General features: G+C 46.6%; 1 long non-coding RNA gene across 1 annotated transcript; it reads left to right on the top strand.

The window, feature by feature from the left end:
- Nucleotides 1–8,604: 8,604 nt before the first annotated feature.
- LOC143442217 (uncharacterized) lies at nucleotides 8,605–18,382 on the top strand. Its single transcript, XR_013110227.1, has 4 exons — nucleotides 8,605–9,188; nucleotides 10,810–10,855; nucleotides 11,257–11,408; nucleotides 16,802–18,382. It is a non-coding gene; the product is annotated as an uncharacterized LOC143442217 (long non-coding RNA).
- Nucleotides 18,383–20,082: the final 1,700 nt, after the last annotated feature.

Raw genomic sequence — 20,082 nt, 5'->3', positions numbered from 1 at the left:
ATAAGGTAACAGAATTCCTACGACTAAAGTAAATACCATTGCCAGTTTAAAGAGAGGAAAGCCAAAAGTGGAAATTGTGTTATTACAGTAGAATTGATGTGGGACTTTGTGCACATAAACCTGGTTCTAGCCTGCCCATCAGCTCAGCTTCACTGTTCTGCTGTGTGATACTGGAGCTGGACCCTGGGTTCTTTTTCCCTAGCACATGTGATGCTAATCTCTGTCAACAGAGGACCGTTTATTTATTGGACTTGGGAGTGAGTGTATATGTGTGTGAGTGTGTGTGATATATGTGCACATGTGTAAGGGCACACACACCTATGTGTATGTGTTCACAGCAGATGAGGGTGTGTAAGGCCATGCTCTATCACTGCTTATCACTGAGTCAGGGGTTGTGATAAGGGCTGGATGTACATTGTACATTGCGTTCATTTTGATCTGACAACATCCACACCAGCGTAATCAATTCTTTCTACATCTGGAAAGACTGAGGATTTAGTAACTTGCCCGAGATCACCAACAGGAGAGCAACGTGGTACTACACAACCATGCGACGCCCAAGCCCGTTGGCAGCACCAGCCTTCACCCTTCCCCATGCTCCTTGCTGGCCCCACCCCTGGCTGTCTGTGTGACTATAGGCAAGCTCTTTAATCTCTCTAGCCTTGTGAAATGAAGAGAGCACATCTGTTTGGCAGGACCGCTGTAAAGATGACAAAGGCTTTACCTAAAGCATTTAGCACATTGCCTGGCCCCCAGAGGTCATTAATAAATGTCTCCTCTTTGTCTTCCTATAAAATTATGGTGGTGCCTTCAAAGGCCAAAATGAGTCCACAGGTAACAGCACACAAGCCAGGACACCAGATTTGGCAAAGGCCAGCCAGAGGTGAAGCTTTTTTCTAATGTACTGGGGATTTTTTTTTCCTTGTGTTTCTTTGGTGGGGGGAATAAAAAAAATTAAAAGATAATATTCCCCGTTCTACCTCAGGGCTTGGCCACGTGGAACTCATTTCCCCATGAAGCAGCGCAGACTGAGGCTGGAAGCAGGTTGTAGCAGAGCGGAGATAGTCTGTTGGAGGACAGAGCCGGGGGCCCATCACTAAGAAATAATACCACTGCTTCTCATGTGTCTTGTACTTTACCGTTTTCAAAAGCATGCCCACAGTCCTCTTATTTAGTCCTCACACCACACCACTGTAGTCAAGGATGTCAGGATGAGGTCATCTCCATTTGCCAAATGAAAGAATAGGGGCCCAGAGAGAGAACATGTTAGGCCCACTATGAGGCTAACACAGAGAGACCCAGTCCAGTCAACAGTGGTCCTATGATCTTCTCTGTGAAGAATTTCCTAGACAGAAAGGGAGAGTTCCCTTTAACAGCTAGGTCTAGGGAGACGGCTCAGTGGTTAAAGTGCTTGTCACACAAGCAAGAGGACCGGTGTTTGGATCCTCGGAACCCATGGAAATGCCAGGTGAGTATGACGGTCCAGCTGTAATTCCAGCCTCAGAAACCAGAAACAAGGATCCCTGGAGCAAGCTGCTTGGTGAGACTAGGTATATTAGCAGGCTCTGGGTTGGACTGAGAGACTCTACCTCAAAGAGTCAATAGAAGAATGACTGAGGATGATTTCAGCTCAAAGAAGTGCCTCCATCAGATTCACCTGTGGAGAAGTCTTTGTGGCATTCTCTTGACTGATGGTTACTGTAGGAGGGTCCAACCCGCTGTGAGCAATGCCACCTCTGGGCAGATGGTCCAGGATTGTACAGGAGAGCAGGCTGACTGAGCAAACCATGAAGAGCAAGCCAGTCAGCAGTGCTTTTCTATTCACGACCTCTGCTTCAGTTCTTGCCTCCAGATTCCTGCCTTGAGTCTCCTACCCTGACTTCCCTCGATAATGGACTGGGATGGAGACATGTGAATCAAATAAACCCTTTTCTGCCCAGGTAGCTTTAGCTCACGCTCACTACCATGGTGATAGAAAGCAAACTAGAACAAGCAAATTCACTAACAGGGACTCTATAAATCCACTGTTGATATAAATCTGTACAGACACACACTACTGCACCTGTTGCATAGATGCTGTTTGGAGTCCAGCGGTCTGCTCATAACCAAACAGCTCTTATATGGGATATTCCCCCAGATTTCTCTCCATCAAAAACGTGCTTGGATCTTCCCCCAGATCCTCCTCTACAGACCCCAAAGAACTCAGTGTTGTAGTCCATAGGGTCCAGAAGATCCAAAAGAGTAGATTTGCAAGCCAGGCTTGCCCTTTGGCTCCCAACTGTACAGAGCAAGCCGCTCCTGCCTCACAGGAAGGGGTCAAGTGAGCTGATGTCCTGCAAGTGCTTGAATTGTGAGCTATTGTCTTTGCTTCCCTCTGCACACAGGCCTTTCCCATTAAGGCTAATGTTTCTATTCCGTTGATGTCCCACTGAGCACAGTGGGACCTGCCAGGTCCTCCCAGCAGCTGGAACTGAGAGCCCTTTGCTGCAGGGCTGGGGCCTGGAAGGGAGCAAGCCAGCACAGCACGTTCCGTTCCGGAAAAGGACATAGTCTCCATCGGACAGTCATCCCTCACAACCCTTTCTACAGAGGCAGCACACAGCCCGAGGCTTGCTTTTAGAAACAGAGATCATTTTCTCTTCCTTTGCTTTCCAGGGTCCAGAGGTGAAAAAGCACCACCCCACCCCCACCCCTGCAAAGAGCCCCCCTGGCAAGTTGTGGCACTTTGAGAAAGTCCTGCACTTTGAAATTAGGCACATCAAGTTCAAATACAAAGCCATCAGATGTGAGTCCCACCCACCTGCAGGGAGCCTGTTTTCTTATCACACATTCGGCCTGCCTGCCTGGCACAGCTCCAGAATAAACAGCTGCAATCCTTTGCACTTTGCTGTTCCAAGACTGCTCTGGGACCAGCAGCCTAGGTACTACCTTTGAAAAATGCAGCAACTCATCCTCCTCCCTGCACACCCCCTCGCAGGCCTACCCGAAATGTGCTTGGTAACGAGACCAGAGAGTTCAAGAAAGGGTGTACAACCTGCTCTGGCACCTGCCCAGCCTGTGGAAATTACCCGATGAACAGCAGTTATTAGCTGTTATTATCTGGAGCCAACCTTCAAATCACACATATATGTAGCTGCTAACTAATGGAGGGCTGGGGGCATCTTAGAAAGGCAAACAACTAAACACTCAGGGATTAGACGGGAGAAAGCACAGAGGTGAGGAGACTTGGGCAGTGTCTCCTCCTTCCTTAAAGCACACCTCCACCCCTTCTTGCACACAGGCTTTCAACCCTGAACTGCACTGTGCTCCAGGCTCTGTTCCGCTCTGGGCCTGGAGAAAGAAAGCTAAATAAAGCCATTATCCCCTCAGTCGTGCCAACGCTCTTCCCAAACTGCCATGTTGCTGAGATGAAGGCACCAGAACGGGAAAGATATTAGTAAATATAGCTGGGGGTCAGAAGAAGAGGCAGCCTGTAGGCCCTCCCTTCTGGGAAAAGGATAACACTCTGAACTGTCTCCTGCTTCTTATCATACCCTCCTCTCTTATCATCACCCCCACCTTGTGTGTGGTGTGTGGATACATATGTGTGTGTGTGGTATGTGAGTGTTGGTATGTGTGTGTACGTTGTATCTATGATATGTGTATGTATGTTTATAAGTGGTGTATGTGGGGGTGTGTGTGTGGTATATGTATATATGTATACGTCTATATTATGTATGTGTGGTGTTTGTGTATGTGTGAATTGTGTGTGTGTGGCATGGTTATTTTTTACATAGCTGGGTGTTATTATATAAAATCCTGAATTACTTTGAAGCTAATACATGAGAATTGCCCTGCGTGTGATAGGCATGGTGACCAGCCCTCACAGGATCTGGGCTTTTATGTATTTTAAACGTTCTTATTACATTTTACTGCCTGGGGCACACATGCTCCAACCTGCATATGGAGGGCAGAGTGATGAGAACAGGAGAGAAATAGAAATGAATAGGTGGGCTTGGGGCAGGGACACGGACAGTGAGCAGGTGTAACTTTTGCCCTTGTTCAGAAGTGGGAACTGTCTCTGGCTCTCGCCAGGCTTGGCATGTCAGAAAAGAGCTCTTGTTTCTTGTCATCTCTGGTCCTGAGTGAGCTCCCTCCCTTGAGGCTGTGCAGGAGGTGTAACTGGAACTGCAGTCCAGGTGCTCATTTCTGAGCAGTTTTGGAGTTGGATCTCTGAGTTTTCATGGTGTAAATGAATTATATCTGTTTCCTAATCCCAAACAAACTCCTATAGGATTTTAAAGTCTCAATTCTTGAGGGAAGGGATGCCATCGCAGTTTGGGTGACCATTAAGGATGGACCCCCTACCTCAGACTATGCTTGGGACCTACTTCCCATTCCCCTGGCAACACTGAAAAAGGTAAAAATCAGTTTCCCCACACCTGGGGCTTTGAAATACCAGGTAAAACTGCATATGAAGGCTTTGTTGAAGCCCATTAAAGCAAAGCTATTTCCTCATGGTCAAAAGAATGGCCCTGGGTGAAAACATGACCTTCTGATCTGCTCCAAAGATTAGAACACTACAACTATTATCTCCTCCTGTAGAGTGAAAAATTATAAAGACCATTTTGTGAAATATATGCAGACTTTTTCTTTGCCCTTAGACCTGAGCAGAAAAAGTGCAGGTTCCAGAATATGGAACTGGATGTAAGATTTCAGGCTTTCACTGCCCCGAGACACATTCCAGGTGGAGAGCATTATCCCTGAATCAGAGGACACTTGCTGGATTAACATTCCTCAAGCCTCACGGTGGGGCTATGGCAAGTGAGAAATAGTTAACCTGAAATAGTTGGTAATGACAGGGTAGGGCACAGTGACATGGAAAAGAGTGATTTTTCTCCCTTCTCCTGGCAGCTGCTGAGATTTATAACTTGTTTTCCCTGTTGCTTCTCCCTCCAACTCTAATATAACTGTTCTTAGGCTTCCTTCCAAGTCTTTTTTTTTTTTCAATTCTTTTATCAATGAGACTAAAAGAGGGCATGCCAAATTCCTGATAGGACAGTCTGAGAGTCAGTTCTCTCCCAATATGTGGGTCCTGGAGATCAAACTCAGAGTATCAGGCTTTGTAGGCCCTCTGGGACTGTAGCCTAGCTGGTATGGACTTCTGGGGCTAGGCCTTCAAGGTGATAAATGTTTCTGGTTCTGGTTTGAGCTCTCTGCTTTCAGATCTATCAACAGGTGAAGAACTTCCACCTTACACTCTTACTACAAATATGGAGCCACCCTAGCCACCATGCTTTCTCAGACAATAAAGACTAGCCAGTGCCTCTATAAATACCCTGGGAAATTAAGGACAAGAAAACCTTGAGCTTATTAATTTTCCCAAATGCAAAGAAAAGTAATTATCCCATATCATCTTCCTTGACACTTAAAAACATCAGGGGGAAAAAAATCCCACAAGTTGGTAGGGAAAATGTTATAGACAAAACAAAGGGGACACATACATTCGGTCACTCAGAATAAATTACAAGTTTATCCATCTAGTCTTGGCGAAGAAAGCTGTTTGCTTTCAGCAGGCCCCTAACTAAAAGTAAGGACCAGAGCTCTGATCAGTCCATGTATCTCCTCCATAGCATGTTCACACTCCCTTCAAATAAAAAACATTGATTTTAATTTACTGCGCACCCGTAGTTCAGGACGCCATGGCCACCTGTGCCTTCCTTCCTAAGGCCCTGAGAAGGATGAATCTGCAATCTGTGTCATGACCACTCCTCCAACAAAGAAGGACAAGCATGTGCTCCAGTCCAACACCACAGACAATACCCCAAACACCTTAGAAGATGGCACCTAGCTTATAAGGGACTCGGGGGAGCATTAATTAGGGTTTTTTTCTATGTGTTTCCTGTTCTTTCTTTTTTCCTACCTTTGGTATAAACCCTGGTCTTCCCAGATGATAGCTACCTCAAGTCACCAAGAGCAAAGGTCACAAAAGGAAGAAAGCAAAATGGAGAAAACATATTCACAGTTTGATAATACTGCTCCCATTAAGCCATCGTGACTGGCCATAGTTTAGTTATCCCTGTTGCAGGAATCCAAACCCCGAGCAACCATCTGTCAAAGACACTGTTGGGATGCTGGTGTTGAATGGCATCAGTAAGTTATCATAATTTTTATTAGGTGTGATAATGGCACTGAGACATCTACCTTTGCCTTTTTAATATGCACGTAAATATTTAGAGCATAATGACATGTTTGTAATTTGCTTTAAGATATTTTAGTGAAATAAAAATGGGGACTTTTAAAGCAACTGGTCCTTCCTGGGTTGTTATTTGCCTGTCTTTTCCTGGTATCTCAATTCTAAGGAAAGCCCATGAACCAAAGCTAAGGTACTAACTGCTAAATCATCTTTCTTTAAATGTATAAAACTCAGAGCATCTTGTAACCTCAAGACAGCATAAGAATGTGTAAATTTCACACACTCCCAACCCATATTCTATCCCTATTCACAAACACAAAGCATGCACATGGCTGGGAGGCTTAATTTGCAGAAAATTTGTGTGTTTATCTAAAGAATTACAGGGCCTTGGTGCGTGCTTGTGATCCAGCATTTGGAACGATGCAGCAAGAAATTCGTGAGTCTGAGGCCAGCCTGAGCTACACAGTAAAACCCTCTCCCCAAAAGATATGGGAGCTAGCTCTAGCAAGGTAAGGTCAGTTATGATGTTCTCACCTGAAACAATTAAAGGAGAGGATAAAGACACAAAGCCTAGGTGACATGAACCATGCTCTTCACCAACTCTTCCTACCCCATCACCCAACTGCAACTTCCCCAAAATATCCCTTCATGTACCTGAGCTCCCAAGATGCCTTTTTCTCAGGAGACAGTGACACACACACACACACACACACACACACACACACCTTCTCAAAGTGCTAGACCTTGAATAATCTTTATTTTCTTTCCGCTGTTTCTTGGCTCCCAAGTATTGAGCACACAAGGTAGATGGACTTGGGTTGGGTAACAGGGAAGCTGGCCAATGGATGGACCAAACAAGGCAGATGCTGCTAGTGGCAGGAGCTGATTGAGGGCCACAGGGAGATTTTTCCACACATAATATTTGTCTCTGCAAGACAACTTTTCACAAGATATTTTTTTAAAAACCAGTATGAGGCCTCCCCTGGCAGTGGGCAAAGAGACACCATGTTGGTGTTCTTCTATCAGTCAGGGGCAGAGCAGATGGCAGTCCTTTGTTCATCCTAGCTTGATGCCTGCCTAGGACTCATAAAAATCAAATCAAATCAAATCATCTAGGCAGTGTAGTGTGGGAGAAGGAAGACAGTCAGAGACCTACCATGCCATCCACAGACTTGCCCTCCAGCACACACAGGTGGGCCATAGATACCTGCTTACTGCCATGCCACACAGCACAGTTGCAGGATGTGTCACCCAGCCTACAGTGGGAGCCATCACAATGTGTGAGTGTGTGGTGGCCAGATGGGAGAGAAAGAGGAGTGGAGCAGCCTGAGCACTGTGAAGAGAGATGGAACTGGAGACTGAGGGCGAATAGGAGTATCTTGTTGTGAGTGGCTAGCTCTGCCACCTGGGGCTATGGTGAAGTCCCAGTCTAAGCTGACACTGAGGGCCATGTCTGAGTCTTTGGCTATACAGTGGCAGAGGTCAGGGTCAATGTCTGTGCCGGCATTACCATTAGAGAACATGGTGATGTCCCTGGTCAGGGCAGCAGCCATGGACAACTTGGATGTCCAGGACTATGCATAACTAGCCCCACCCCTCACTGGATGAGGCTTCTGGAGAGCTTGCCTCGTTTCTCACCAGGTGGCAGCATTCAGGAGAGCTGCCTTGCTCAAGAAACAGTAGAATTGATGCTGGTAGCAAGGATTTGGATGAGCAAGCCTGGAGGGCATAAGTGTGGGAGAGTTGAACCCCATATGCATGAACCTACTCATTTGCTGTGGGGTGACATCGGTGCAGAGGTGATGCCCCACTCCCACCCCAACCCCTCTCCACCTCCTGCAGTCAGAAATGCTGCCCACGGGGCCATGAGCTCAGGAGGGCTAGCCCTGCCTTTCACCAGCTGCAGCATTCAGGAGAGCAGTCCCTGTACCTCCCCCGGGCAACACGATAGGGCTGGCCCTGAAGGGGACGCAGGTGAGTCAACCCCAAGGGCAAATGCATGGGAGAACTGGCCTTGCCACCCCTCCGCTGTGAAGTGATCTGGGCTGGGGGTGATGCCCTCTACACCCTCACCCCTCGACATGTGAAGCAGTCAGGAAAACTGGCCCCAGGATCATGAGAGCAGGAGAGCTGGCCCGGTCCATCACCAGCTACTGCACTCCAGAGAGCAGGCCTTCATCTGAGCAACACAGTAGTGCTGACCTGGATCAAGGTGAAGCAGATGGGCCAGCCCCAAAGGTGAGAGCATAATAGAGCTGGCCCTGCCACTCATCTGGTGTGAGGTAGAATGGATGCAAGGGTGATGCCTCTCCCTCCCTTCCTCACCACCGGCAGTAGCTGGGAGAGCAGGCCCTGGAGTCATGAGAGAGGGAGAGTTTGTCCTACTACACAGGTATAGCACTAGGAGAGCAGGCCCTGTACCTCACCTGGGCAACACAGTGGAGGTGTGAGCCCTGAGGTGAAGACATGGTGAGCCAGCTCTAAGGGTATGAGAGAGGGAAAGCTCACCCGGCCCCTCACAGGCTGCAGCACTTGAGAGGACTGGATCTGTCCCTTGACTGGAAAGCACAGTAGAGCTAGGTCTGGAGCTGTGGGTGCAGGGGCATGAGAGCAGGAGAGCTGACCCGGTCTCCTGCTAATGGCAGCTTCGGCTGGCTAACTGGAGCCGTACTGGAAATCTCACCCTGGTAGTGTAAATAAGGGAGAGCCAGTGGGGCTGACCAGCTCAGCTAGCAACCAGGCCCAGATCCAGGACTTTGACCTACCCCCACATCTGCATCAGCTGTGAACATGTGAAGGGGCTGGTCCCGCTGATCCAAAGCTTCAGGTTCTTCATGACACCGCTCAACAACAGGATAACCAGGAGGAGTCCCAGGGAGGATCCAATGTTGATGGTGTCACACAAGCTAGAGACCTCAAACCAGACTCATCGCAATGGACATTCTCAAGTGAAGATGTGTAGACAGAGGGATAAACTGCGCGACACACAGTGACGTACTAATCAGCTTCCACAGTGAGATGTTTTTCTATTCTCTGTGTGTGTGTGTGTGTGTGTGTGTGTGTGTGTGTGTGTGTGTGTAGTTTGCAAAGGCAAAGGGTATATATGAGGGGCTGAGGAGATGGGTGAGACCAGTGTACATTGCATGAGACTCACAATGAATCAATAAAAAGTTTAGAAAAAAAAATAAAAACCAGCATGAGAGATTATAAACCACAAAATCACATGTTTTTTATTTTAATACTTGATATTTTGAGACAGAGTCTTTCTACATAGCCCTGGCTGTCCTAGAACTCACTATGTAGACCAGGCTGGGCCTTGAACTCACAGAGATCCACCTGCCTGCTTCTCGAGCCCTGGGATTGAAGGCATGTGCACCCGTACTTACTGAGTGAAATCATGTACACTTTCCCTCTGTGAGATCAGACACGGCTCAACGCTGAGCCAACAGGCATCTCACCAACACCTTGTCAATACAGAGCACTGCCGTTCCCTAACACTGACAAACTTACCATCAGAAAATATAGCATGGAGACTGGAGAGATAGCTCAGCAACTGAGAACACTGGCTGTTCTTCCAGAGGACCCAGGTTCAATTCCCAGCACCCACATGGCAGATCATACCCATCTGTAACTTCAGTTCCAGGCCTTCTAATAACCTCACACAGACATACATGCAGGCAAAACACCAATGCACACAAAATAAAAATATATTATATGTATTTTTTAAAAAGCCAGGTGGTGGTAGTACAAGCCTTTAATTCCAGCACTCAGGTGGTGGTGGTGCATGTCTTTAATTCCAGCATTTCAATGCACACAAAATAAAAATAAATTATATTTTTTTTAAAAATCCAGGTGGTGGTAGTACAAGCCTTTAATTCCAGCACTCAGGAAGCAGAAGCTGACAGATCTCTGTGAGTTCAAGGCCAGTCTGGTCTACAGATCGAGTTACAGGATTGCCAGGGCTACATACAGAATCCCTGTCTCAACAGCCGCTCCCCCACAAAAGAAAGAAAACCTATTCTGACTGTTTGCTAGGAGGATCTGTGGCATTATTTTCACACACATATACTCAGAAAATTCACAGAAGCTTTCTTTTTCAGAGCAGATAGACCTTTTTTAGAAACCACCGCAAGCCATTCATGGGCCATTTTTAACTTCCAAGTATTAAAAAAAGGCATGTCAGATTTTTCTCCTACACCTTAGGAACAACTTCAAAAGGCCTTGCCTGTCAAGAAGATGCGAGTGTGCCCTGCTGGCAGCAACAGCTCATTAGAACAAGTGAGCAGCTCCTCAAGTATGACAGGTAGTGCACGCCTTAGGCTGATGTTAACGATGTTGATGATGACAGGGACAATGTACTTTGGACTATCTGCGTACCAATTTTTTTTTCAGAGACACGCCCCTTTCTACAGAGAATGAACAGGCAAAGCCTGTGGGTTGTAAAATTACAGCCTAACACTCACTTTGGCAAGTATATAAACACTTTATCTTTTAAATTAATATAACTTCTGCATTCTGTTTCATAGCATAGCGGTAGCTAATATTTGTTGAGTGCTTACAGCAGAAGCTGACTTGGGACACATATATAATACAATATAATTAATATAATATAATGTAATATAATTTCTCTTTAGTTCTTTCCTATGAAACTGGCGCTATTTCTACACCTCCACTTTGCAGGTAAGAAAACGGAGGAACAAAGATGTTTAAGTAACTTACCTGAAGTTACACAGCAGCAAGTACTAAAAGCAGACCTTATGCTCCTGAGACCATGCCCTTAATTACCAGTGATGTATTTACCCCAGAATATGTTCATGCTCCTTTCAAATAAAAGCCATAGATTGTATCTTTAATTTACACCCATAGTTTAGGGCTCCATAGCCACCCTGTGCCTTCCTGAAGGCCCAGACAAGGATGAATCTAAAATCAGTGTCATGACTACCTCTCCAACAAAGGACGAACGTGTAGTGCTAGCTCCAGTCCAACACTACAAATATCATCATCCTGTTTGCCAAGAGTAGAAGTGACTCTTCTCTCAGTAAAATAACTTACTCTGACTCTGTTTATAAAAAATTCGATAGGCTCTCTCACTGCCACGTGGCCCGCCCACAGGGGAAGCCACTACAACATGCAAGCATTGTGGTGGAGTGAACGAAGAGAAAGGGCAGACCGTTTTCAGTACTATGAAGAGAGGCAGAATCTGAGACGCGATGATGGTGAGGAACAGTCTCATGTAAGTAGCCTGCCCTGCTATCTAAGGCCGTGACAAAGTCCCTGGATCTGTGGCCATTCAGCAGCAGGGGTCTGTCTCGATGTCTGTGGCTCATATTACCACCAACAGCCATGCTATCATCCCTGGTCTGGACTGCTGCCTAGCACCATGTTCGTATCCAAGGGCAGTGCAGAGCTGGCCTTGTGCCCCGCTGGCTACAGCACTCCTGGGAGTGGACCCCACCCCTCACCTGGGTGGCATAATAGAGCTGGCCCAGATGGTGTGAGCACAGGAGATCCGGCCCTATGCTCTATCTGTGGTGAGGTGGCATTGGCTTGGGAGCGATGCCCTTCCCACACCTTGTCTCTTGCCACCTGCAGCAAGCCAAAGAGCAGGATCTGGGGTTATGAAGCAAGAGAACTGGCTCTGCCCCTCACTTGCTGCAGCTCTCGAGGTACAGCTGGTCTTATACCTCTCCTGGGCAGCACAGTAGAGCTTGCCATGGTGGCAAAGATATGGATTAGCCAGCCTAAGGGCATGACATCAGGAGAGCTGGCCTTACCCCTTGCCGGCTATGCATTGGTTGAGCTAGCCAGGGCAGTACTGAAGAGCTCCCCCTAGTGGGTGGTGAGGGTTCAGAAGAGCTGGCGGGCTGACCAACCAGCTACCACCCAGGCCCAGATCCTGGGCTTTGAATTGGCCCATCCCAATATGAACTGCTGGAGTTCATGAAAGGGCCAGTCCTGCCAATCTAAAGCATCAGGATCTTGACATGGGGCAATAACGGGAGACCTAAGAAGAGTTTCTTTTTGTTTGCTTTTTATTTTTTCTTTCTTTTAACAGGAGGTTGCAAGGGCAGAGGGCAGTTACAAAGGGATGGAGAGATGAGTGGGATTGGGGTACATGATGTGAAATTCACAAAGAATCAATAAAAAGTTTAAAGTTTATTTTAAACATTTAAAAATTGAGGGGCTAGAGAGAGATGGCTCAGCAGTTAAGAGCACTGACTGCTGATAAGGAAACAAAATTCTTAGGCTATGATCTACATACATGGGAACTCAGCTCTAGAAGACGTGGGTTCCTCCTCCGTATCAGGAGCAAGAGCTGAGATTGAAGGTACAGCCGTTATATATCACCCAGGGATATGCTGATGTCTGAGCCTAACATTCTCATTCATTTTCTTGGCTCTTGATTACAAAGTGCCAGGTAGTGATGGCCAACCCAAAGGTAGAGAAACTGGAGCTTAGGTAGAAAGAAAGGAAGAAAGAAAAAAGAAAGAAAGAAAGAAAGAAAGAAAGAAAGAAAGAAAGAAAGAAAGAAAGAAAAGAAAGAAAGGAGGGAGGAAAGAAAGGAAGGAAGGAAAAGAAGAGGCTTGCCTGAGGTCTTGAGATGCAACTAATTCTGATCCTAAAGCTTGAATTCATTCCTAAACCTGTGTCCCTCAGTTATTCACTTAAAATACATGCCTATATGTACTTATGCCTCTTCCCACATCAGGGCTTCCAGAAATCTCAAAGATGCAGATGCAGGAGACCCAAGAGCACAGAATAGAGACAGGACAGACATTTTTCCGCGTTCCCAATGCCTCGCTCAGACTGGGAAGTAAAACACATTTCAAATTAGAAGCAAGATTCAGATTTTTGAAAGACTAACTGGCCAGAAAAAATGTTCAGCTCTGCCATAAAAGAATACTCCGTCCCGCACATGTGAAGCTAATGATTAAAGGGAAAAGAAAATGGTTTCATGTTTATATCTAAGCAAGACCAACCAAGTCACTGATCCAATTATAACAGCATGGGCCCCTTATAATGAGAGAAACAGGCAGTTCAGGGCAGAATCTGCAAAGGATGAAAGTCTAACCCTGTGGGGTCAGACGACCTCCCAGAGGAGACCTGCAAAATGAACAATCTTCCAGACAGAGACCTTGAATAAAAAAAAAAACCCAGAGACATCCCATGTGGCTGACGGAACAGAAGAAATCTTGTGAGAAGGCTAAGGGAGGCAGGGGAGACCAGGCAGGTAGATGCAGACCACAAAGGCCCTTGTGGTCCCAGGGCAGCCCTCTGGCTAAAGATAAGGAAAGTCTTGGCTGAGTTTTTGCACACACAGGAATAGCAATCTGGTGTGCATTTAGAAAATCCATCTGTTGTTATATGGAACAGATATTAAAGAGATGAAAATGCCAACCTGAACCCAGGTACAGTAATCTAAGCCTGTAATCCCGGCACTCAGGAAGCTGAAGCAGGGGGATAGTGAGTTCAAGGCTAACTTACATAGCTGATGTTTGTGAAGAAATCCAAGAGATGCCAGTGGCTCGGGCCAGCAGCAGTGGATATGAGAGACACATGGGAAAAAAATCTCGAGGGGTTCAGCAGTGGCCTATGGTGAAAGGTTTGTCATCTGTAACTTCTCAGAGGAAATTGGGCATTTAAGATGAACCTGCATCACTCAGAGAATCCTGTACTGCAAGCACATCCTTCCCTACAGCTAGTGATGCTAGTGGCTTTAGAATGTGAAGCCAGGGGTGGCGGGGATAGGAATTGGTCCTCTATCTGAGCCAGTAGTCCAGCACAGGCCAAACCAAGCAACAAATGTATATAAAAGTAAAGCAAAATGTACTGCAGACCTTGCTGGGCCACAGCCCTCTTTCCCACTGTGAACAGATGCCGGATCGCTGACATGCAGTCTCTACTAGCAGACATGGGTACTACCCTAACTCTGCCTGGCCACTGTGAGCCCAGAGGTTTCCATTAACAAAAATGGTTAACAAATTATCTAGCTAACATTGCATCTCTGCTTCTCAGCAGTTCTTTGGCTTTGCTGGCCCAATTTAACTTCAGCAATATGTACTTTCCCTCACCTAAAAAATAACAGTAAGAGAAGTTAACATTTATTGAGCATGTGTTAAGGCCAGACATTTTTCTAAATGCATAAAAGTGACCAGAGGAGAGCTCTGCTTAGTGTTTCTGTGTCCTTGTCACCATCAGAGAGGTAAGAGGACATGCTTCAGAGGAGAGGAGGGGCTGCTCAGAGTCACGCCCCCAGGACATCAGTAGTTTGTCCTATGGGTAAGCATCAATGGGGAGGAAGATTGGTCATAAAGAGGTGAGAAGTTCCAGGGATACGTTGGGATTTTCTCAAGTGGGGTCTGCCCCCCTCTTTTGAGCTTGTATTGGCTCACTGGATGTCTGGCACCAGATGAAGGATAGAAACGGGCAATGGTGTGAAGCCAAGGATGTGGAGAGCCTGTTACAATGAGGCAAAGGACAGTGTGGGTACCTGTGGGTGCTCTTGTTTCAGCAGACCCACAACGGCCTGCTGCAGCACAACTCTGTACTATTACTTCCCAGTCAAAATAATGGAATCTTTGACTTAGGTGAAAACCTAACTGGCTTCAGATATTAACTGGCTAAAAGACCATCCTTCTGGGAAGGTAGGACCATGCCTCAGGAATTGGGTTCGCCTTATGCCATACTGAAAAAAAAAAAAGTGAGGGGGGATAATTATCCCTTTGATGAGATAACGTACTTCCCAGAATTCCTGGCATGTGCACCGTGTCTACAGGGATGCTATAGGCCCTGATGGTTTTTTGCCTCTGTGCCAACTCAGAAAAGCATAGCCTCCTCTTTTTCTCTCTTCCATCTTTCTTTTAGATGCTGGCTGGAGCATAAGCATGCTTTTTCTGGTACTTCTGGCGGTTTCCTTCTTTCTTTAAAGCTCTCTTCCCCACTCTCTGACTTTGCCACTTGGCTGACCTGTGTTTCTAATTCAAATGGCATGGCTTTCTCTCTTTCTTAATGCTGTCTCCCTCCTCTAGGGAGCTGCTGAGATTTACAGCCTGCCTGCTTTGGGGTTTTCTTTTAAACTCTAAAGTAATTGTCCTTCAGCTTTCTTCTGAGTCCTTTCTTAAATGCTTTTATTAATGAGACTAAGGACCCCTAGAGAAACCCTGATTTACCTTGTATTTGAAGTGAGAAAATGGTGGAAAGGAGGACTGTCAGGTAGATTTCCTGTGTGCCAGCCATGTGACATCATACTGGCAGAATGGGATTTCAGAATATTAAGTGACTTTAACCATCCTACCCAGCCAGAGACAGCCTAGCCATCCTTACCTCCCCTCTCCTTTCTCCCTCAAAGTCAGGCTTCCAGCCCCAAAGGAAAAACTTCTAGAAATGAGTGATTGGTCCCCAAGGTCCCTCAGCAAAGGATTAGCTCCTCCCTCTGACAATGAGTACATCAGGGAATCCACCTGCAGATAAAGGCCATCAAAAAGAGATTACCACAGGACCGGAGCATCTGCAGGGAAGAGCCTTCCAGGTCCCCTTGCTTGGAACTGCTCCAGCTGATGCAAAGAGAAGAAACCCAAACTCTTTTTGGAAGGAGTCAGAAAGGCTCTGGAAACACGGGTCCCCTTTGGAGACGCTTGTGGAACATGGGATGGACTTGGGGCTTGCCTAAACTAGAATTCTTAGGGCAAAACAAAGCCTCGGATCCCTCTCCTTAACCTGAGAACAGAAAACCAGAGCCAAAGAGAGAGGCTGACCTGCCAAAGGGCATGAAGCAAGTCCTGGCAGTCAATGCAGCACGTAAGTTAGAAGTTCCTACATTCTGATCATAACAACATCATCTAAGATGCACTAAGCACTGCCTACAAACCAGATGCTGTTTGTTCTAGGTGGTTTTGATTGTTCTCACGCATTTAATTTGTACCACTAACTACCCCAGCAGACTGTTCATAGTAAGACACACAGAGCCTGAGTACTTCTCCCAAGGTTGCACAACTCACAAACAGCTAGAACTTGAACCCCAGTAACCTGCACTTCTAAAGGCGACTCAGAACAGCAGCCATATCCAACTCAACCCCTCAGCTATGACCCCACACCCTCCAATAGAGTCTTCAAGCAGAGTCTACTTTCTAATGTTTAGTTTGCTTTGAAATTGGGTGGGTTCATCTCTTCTCCCACCCACAACCCTTCATCACTCTGGAAAAGCCACACCACAGCTCTGCACTGACAGTACCAACAAAGCAGGTGATCGGGATTTTTTTCTCCATAAGTACATGTCCTCACCTCCAGTAGCTTAGAGACAGAACAGACTCACCTGGCAGTGTGTCAGAAGACCCCTAACCCTTCACCTACTTACCACCTTCGAAAACTTGGCTCTCTAAGTCTCATTGCTAACTTGTGTGGAATGCATCAGCAGATCTCCCTGCCCTCTAGTCCATGGAAATACGATCAGGAGAGGAGAAAGAAAAGATGTGTTTATACCCAAGTGCCCTCTCCTTCCATGTTCCACAGGAAGCTGACTCCTTCACTCTCTTATAGCCCTTTCTCTGTCTGGTCCATTTACCACTCCCTGCCCTCAACCCTCTGGGGCCAGGAATAGAAAATAAACTTTTCTGTCGTCCGTTACAGAGTTCAGAGCATCCCAAGACAGTTTCCTCCTTCTCGTCTGCATGGATACTTGGGCTGTGCTGCTGGCTTCCCAATTGGCTATTCCTTGGCTTCTACATCATGTACTCTGTTATGTCTCTCATCTAAGAGGGCTGGGATGGTCACAGAGAAAGAAGACTGTGGCTCCCTCAGAGTGACCCACCTAAAAGGATAGTGGGGATCAGCATTACTATGCTTTGCATCATTCAGAAGATTCTGAGTCTCCGACCACATCTCCGGAGACCCTGGTCTTACTCACTTGTGGCTTCCACAAACACACCCTAAGGGTTCTCTTGGGTACAGCTATATGATGTACTAATGACAGACATCTTGGAAGATTTGGGCATTATCCCTACTTTACAGATAAGAAACTGAGGTTCAAAGAGATGGAGACCAGAGTTCTGACCAGTGGAGATGCTTCCCCCTCAAACATCTCAGTTGGGTGTGTTACCACCCAGAGGGATGAGACCAACTGACAGTGATAAGACTCAACATCTGGAGAGAGATTGTTTGCTGCTTGGGGTAGGAAACAGGTAGGAGGAGGGAAGGCTAATGGGGTACAGTCGAGGTGCATATGAATAGAGTACATGGAATACATATATGCAGATGTCATAATGAACCCCATTGTGCTGTACCCTGAAGAGCTAACAAGGCAGGAGGCTCCGTGCTTTGGAGCACTGGCTGCTGGAAAAGTGTCTCGGAGAGTAAAGGAACTTTTTCATGAAGTCCGACTGCTTGAGTTTGATTTCCCAAGACCCACATGGGGAAGGAGAGAACTGACCCCCTCAAGCTGTCTTCTGACTTTTCCACATAACACTGTGGCAGAGGACCTGGATTTCATTCCCAGCACCCACCTGGTGGCCATCTTCCCCTCACCTGGAAAATGCTTGCTTGAGAAGGCAGCAAAGAATCAGCAGGGTGGAAGTGAGAAGGAAAATAGAGACCCCAGCTAGGCATCGTGCTAAGTGGCAAATGCTTCCCAGGTGTGTGCTGACAGGTCCTAGAGAGCATCCAGTCTCTGTGACGTGATCTCAGAAATGTTCACACCTAGCACGGTCTAAGCCTCTTCAGTTCTTTTCCTGTTTAAATCAACTTAAGCCCAGCTTCTGATAGATTGTGAGTCCTGACTAAGGTGGAAGGTCTTGAACTCCCTCAAAGAATTCAGGTGCAGATCTGAGGCAAAAGCCCAAGGGTGCAGGACCTGCTTGAAAGACTCTCAACACAACCAAATGCTAAGTTCACACACCTCTGAAATCACATGCTTCAGATCCTGTCTCAGCCACCTGCTGGTTACAGACATCCTCTGTGTCTCCTTATTCGTCTTCCTTCTGGGTCTACTAGAAAAATTAAAGAGGCTGCCATGTAACTACAGATTATAAAATCTGAATAAATGTTGAGGTCTTATAGGGAAAAGGTGACGCGAGGCTTATTTCAGGGAGTTAGACTCCAGGCCCTCTAGGATGAGACAATGGAATCACAGAGAAAGCGGCCTGAGGCACAGAGAGCAACTGGTCTCTCTGTGTGTAAGAGTAAGTGGCCTTGTTGGCCTCTTTTGGCCCAGAAATTCCCTTTCACGACACAGATCAGCAAATTTGAAGAAACTGAGAAAAGAAATCGTTTGCTAAGCTTTTTCTTAAGACAAGATCTTCTGTGGTGAGTTTAGGCTAGCCCCAAAATTGTAATCCTCCTGCCTCACCCTCCCAAGTACTGAAGCTACCATCCTGTGCCACAGCAGAAATGAACAATCTTCAGGCTGATGGTGGCTCTCCTGTTTTGTCTTCCTCCACCATTTGTTTTTCATTCTCTCCTCTCGTCAGCCTCCAGCCTTTGCCCCTTTCTCTCTTTCAGTTTCAGGTCCTTCGAGACAAGATTCTAAGGACAAGTTGATAGGATTAATAAATGACAGCATTTGTGTTAGGCCATTGCAATTTCAGACTAGCTTCTCATTGCTTCATTTGACCCAGTGCTAACGGGATCCTGTAGGGACTTAACTGAAACTCGCCCCCTCTCCAAAGTTTGCTTCATTGTCCCTTTGTGACCTGGTATTTCTGCAAGTGTAGGGAATGCTTCTCCCTGCCCACATCATGTTTTTGTTCAAGTTTGAAGAGGTCCTTCCTGTTGCTTTTACTAAGTCTGATTATTTTGCAACTGTAAGACCAAACTAGATATTCTCCACTTTTATTTATTTATATATTTTGCCTGAGAAATCATTGGTAACAACTTAAGCAAGATAAGAGAAAGCAGCTTTAGGTCAATATGGGAGGAAAAAAACCCTAGAAGTTTCAAGGAAAAAAAAAAATGAGCCCAGGTTGGTAAGATGGCTCAGCAGGTGAGGGCACTTACTGGCAAGACTATTGGCCTGAATTCAATCCCCAGGACCCCCATGGTGGAAGGAGAGAACCAACTCCCACAAGCCATCCTCTGATCTTTCCGCTTTCCTACTATTGCCCAACCACACAGTCACAGTGCCCTGCTGAAAGAAACACATTTTTTTTCAATGATCCCCATTAAAGAAGACATCTCCGACCCAGGGCAGACTCTATAAACAAAACCACATGAACATTTGGACACACGGGACAGTTAGCTGAAGGGAGCATTCGCTGGGTCTTCCAAATACTTCTCAGGGGAGACTTTAATTAAAAGGCAAGAGAAGTCCATCGTAGGGAATGACAAGTGAGAAGTGGATCACCTTGAGAGGCCATTGGCACAGAAGTAGAGAATTCGGAGCTGGCCAGGATACTGGACATTTATTAACAGTCCCCGAGTGTGAGCTCATATGCGAGCAAGGCTGTCAACAGGCAGTCTGCGGAGGATGGCAAGGCCCTAATGAATTCTGCACCCATGGCCTTGCCACCATCTCCAATTATAATATGGAGAGGTGTAAAAGCCAAGAACCCAGGGGTTGGATATTAAGCCTTTAGAAAGGAGGGCCTGGTACTGAAAGGATTTATCTTGTTGGGGTGTCCTTGCTTAGGTGTGCCCTGGCCAACTGGCCAAGGCCACACAGACTGACCCAAAAGGATCTAAGAGCAAACAGCTGAGCATATTTGGCTAGAAGCCAGCCTGGCCAATGGCTCTATAATCCAACACAGTATGTCCTTGTTAATCCTCAGAGACAGGTTACTGAGGGGCTGGGGACCTCAGAAAGAATGAATACTGGACTGGATGAGGTGTGGTAGTAACTCCTGATGGATCTCTATGAGTTTGAGGCCAGCCTCGTCTACAAAGTGAATTCTAGTATAGCCAAGGCTGTTAACACAGAG

The sequence above is a fragment of the Arvicanthis niloticus genome, chromosome 5 (assembly GCF_011762505.2).
Source record: "Arvicanthis niloticus isolate mArvNil1 chromosome 5, mArvNil1.pat.X, whole genome shotgun sequence".
NCBI classification, from domain to species: Eukaryota; Metazoa; Chordata; class Mammalia; order Rodentia; family Muridae; genus Arvicanthis; species Arvicanthis niloticus.
Note: the sequence above shows the minus strand (reverse complement) of the source record. Positions and strands in the feature narration are given on the sequence as shown.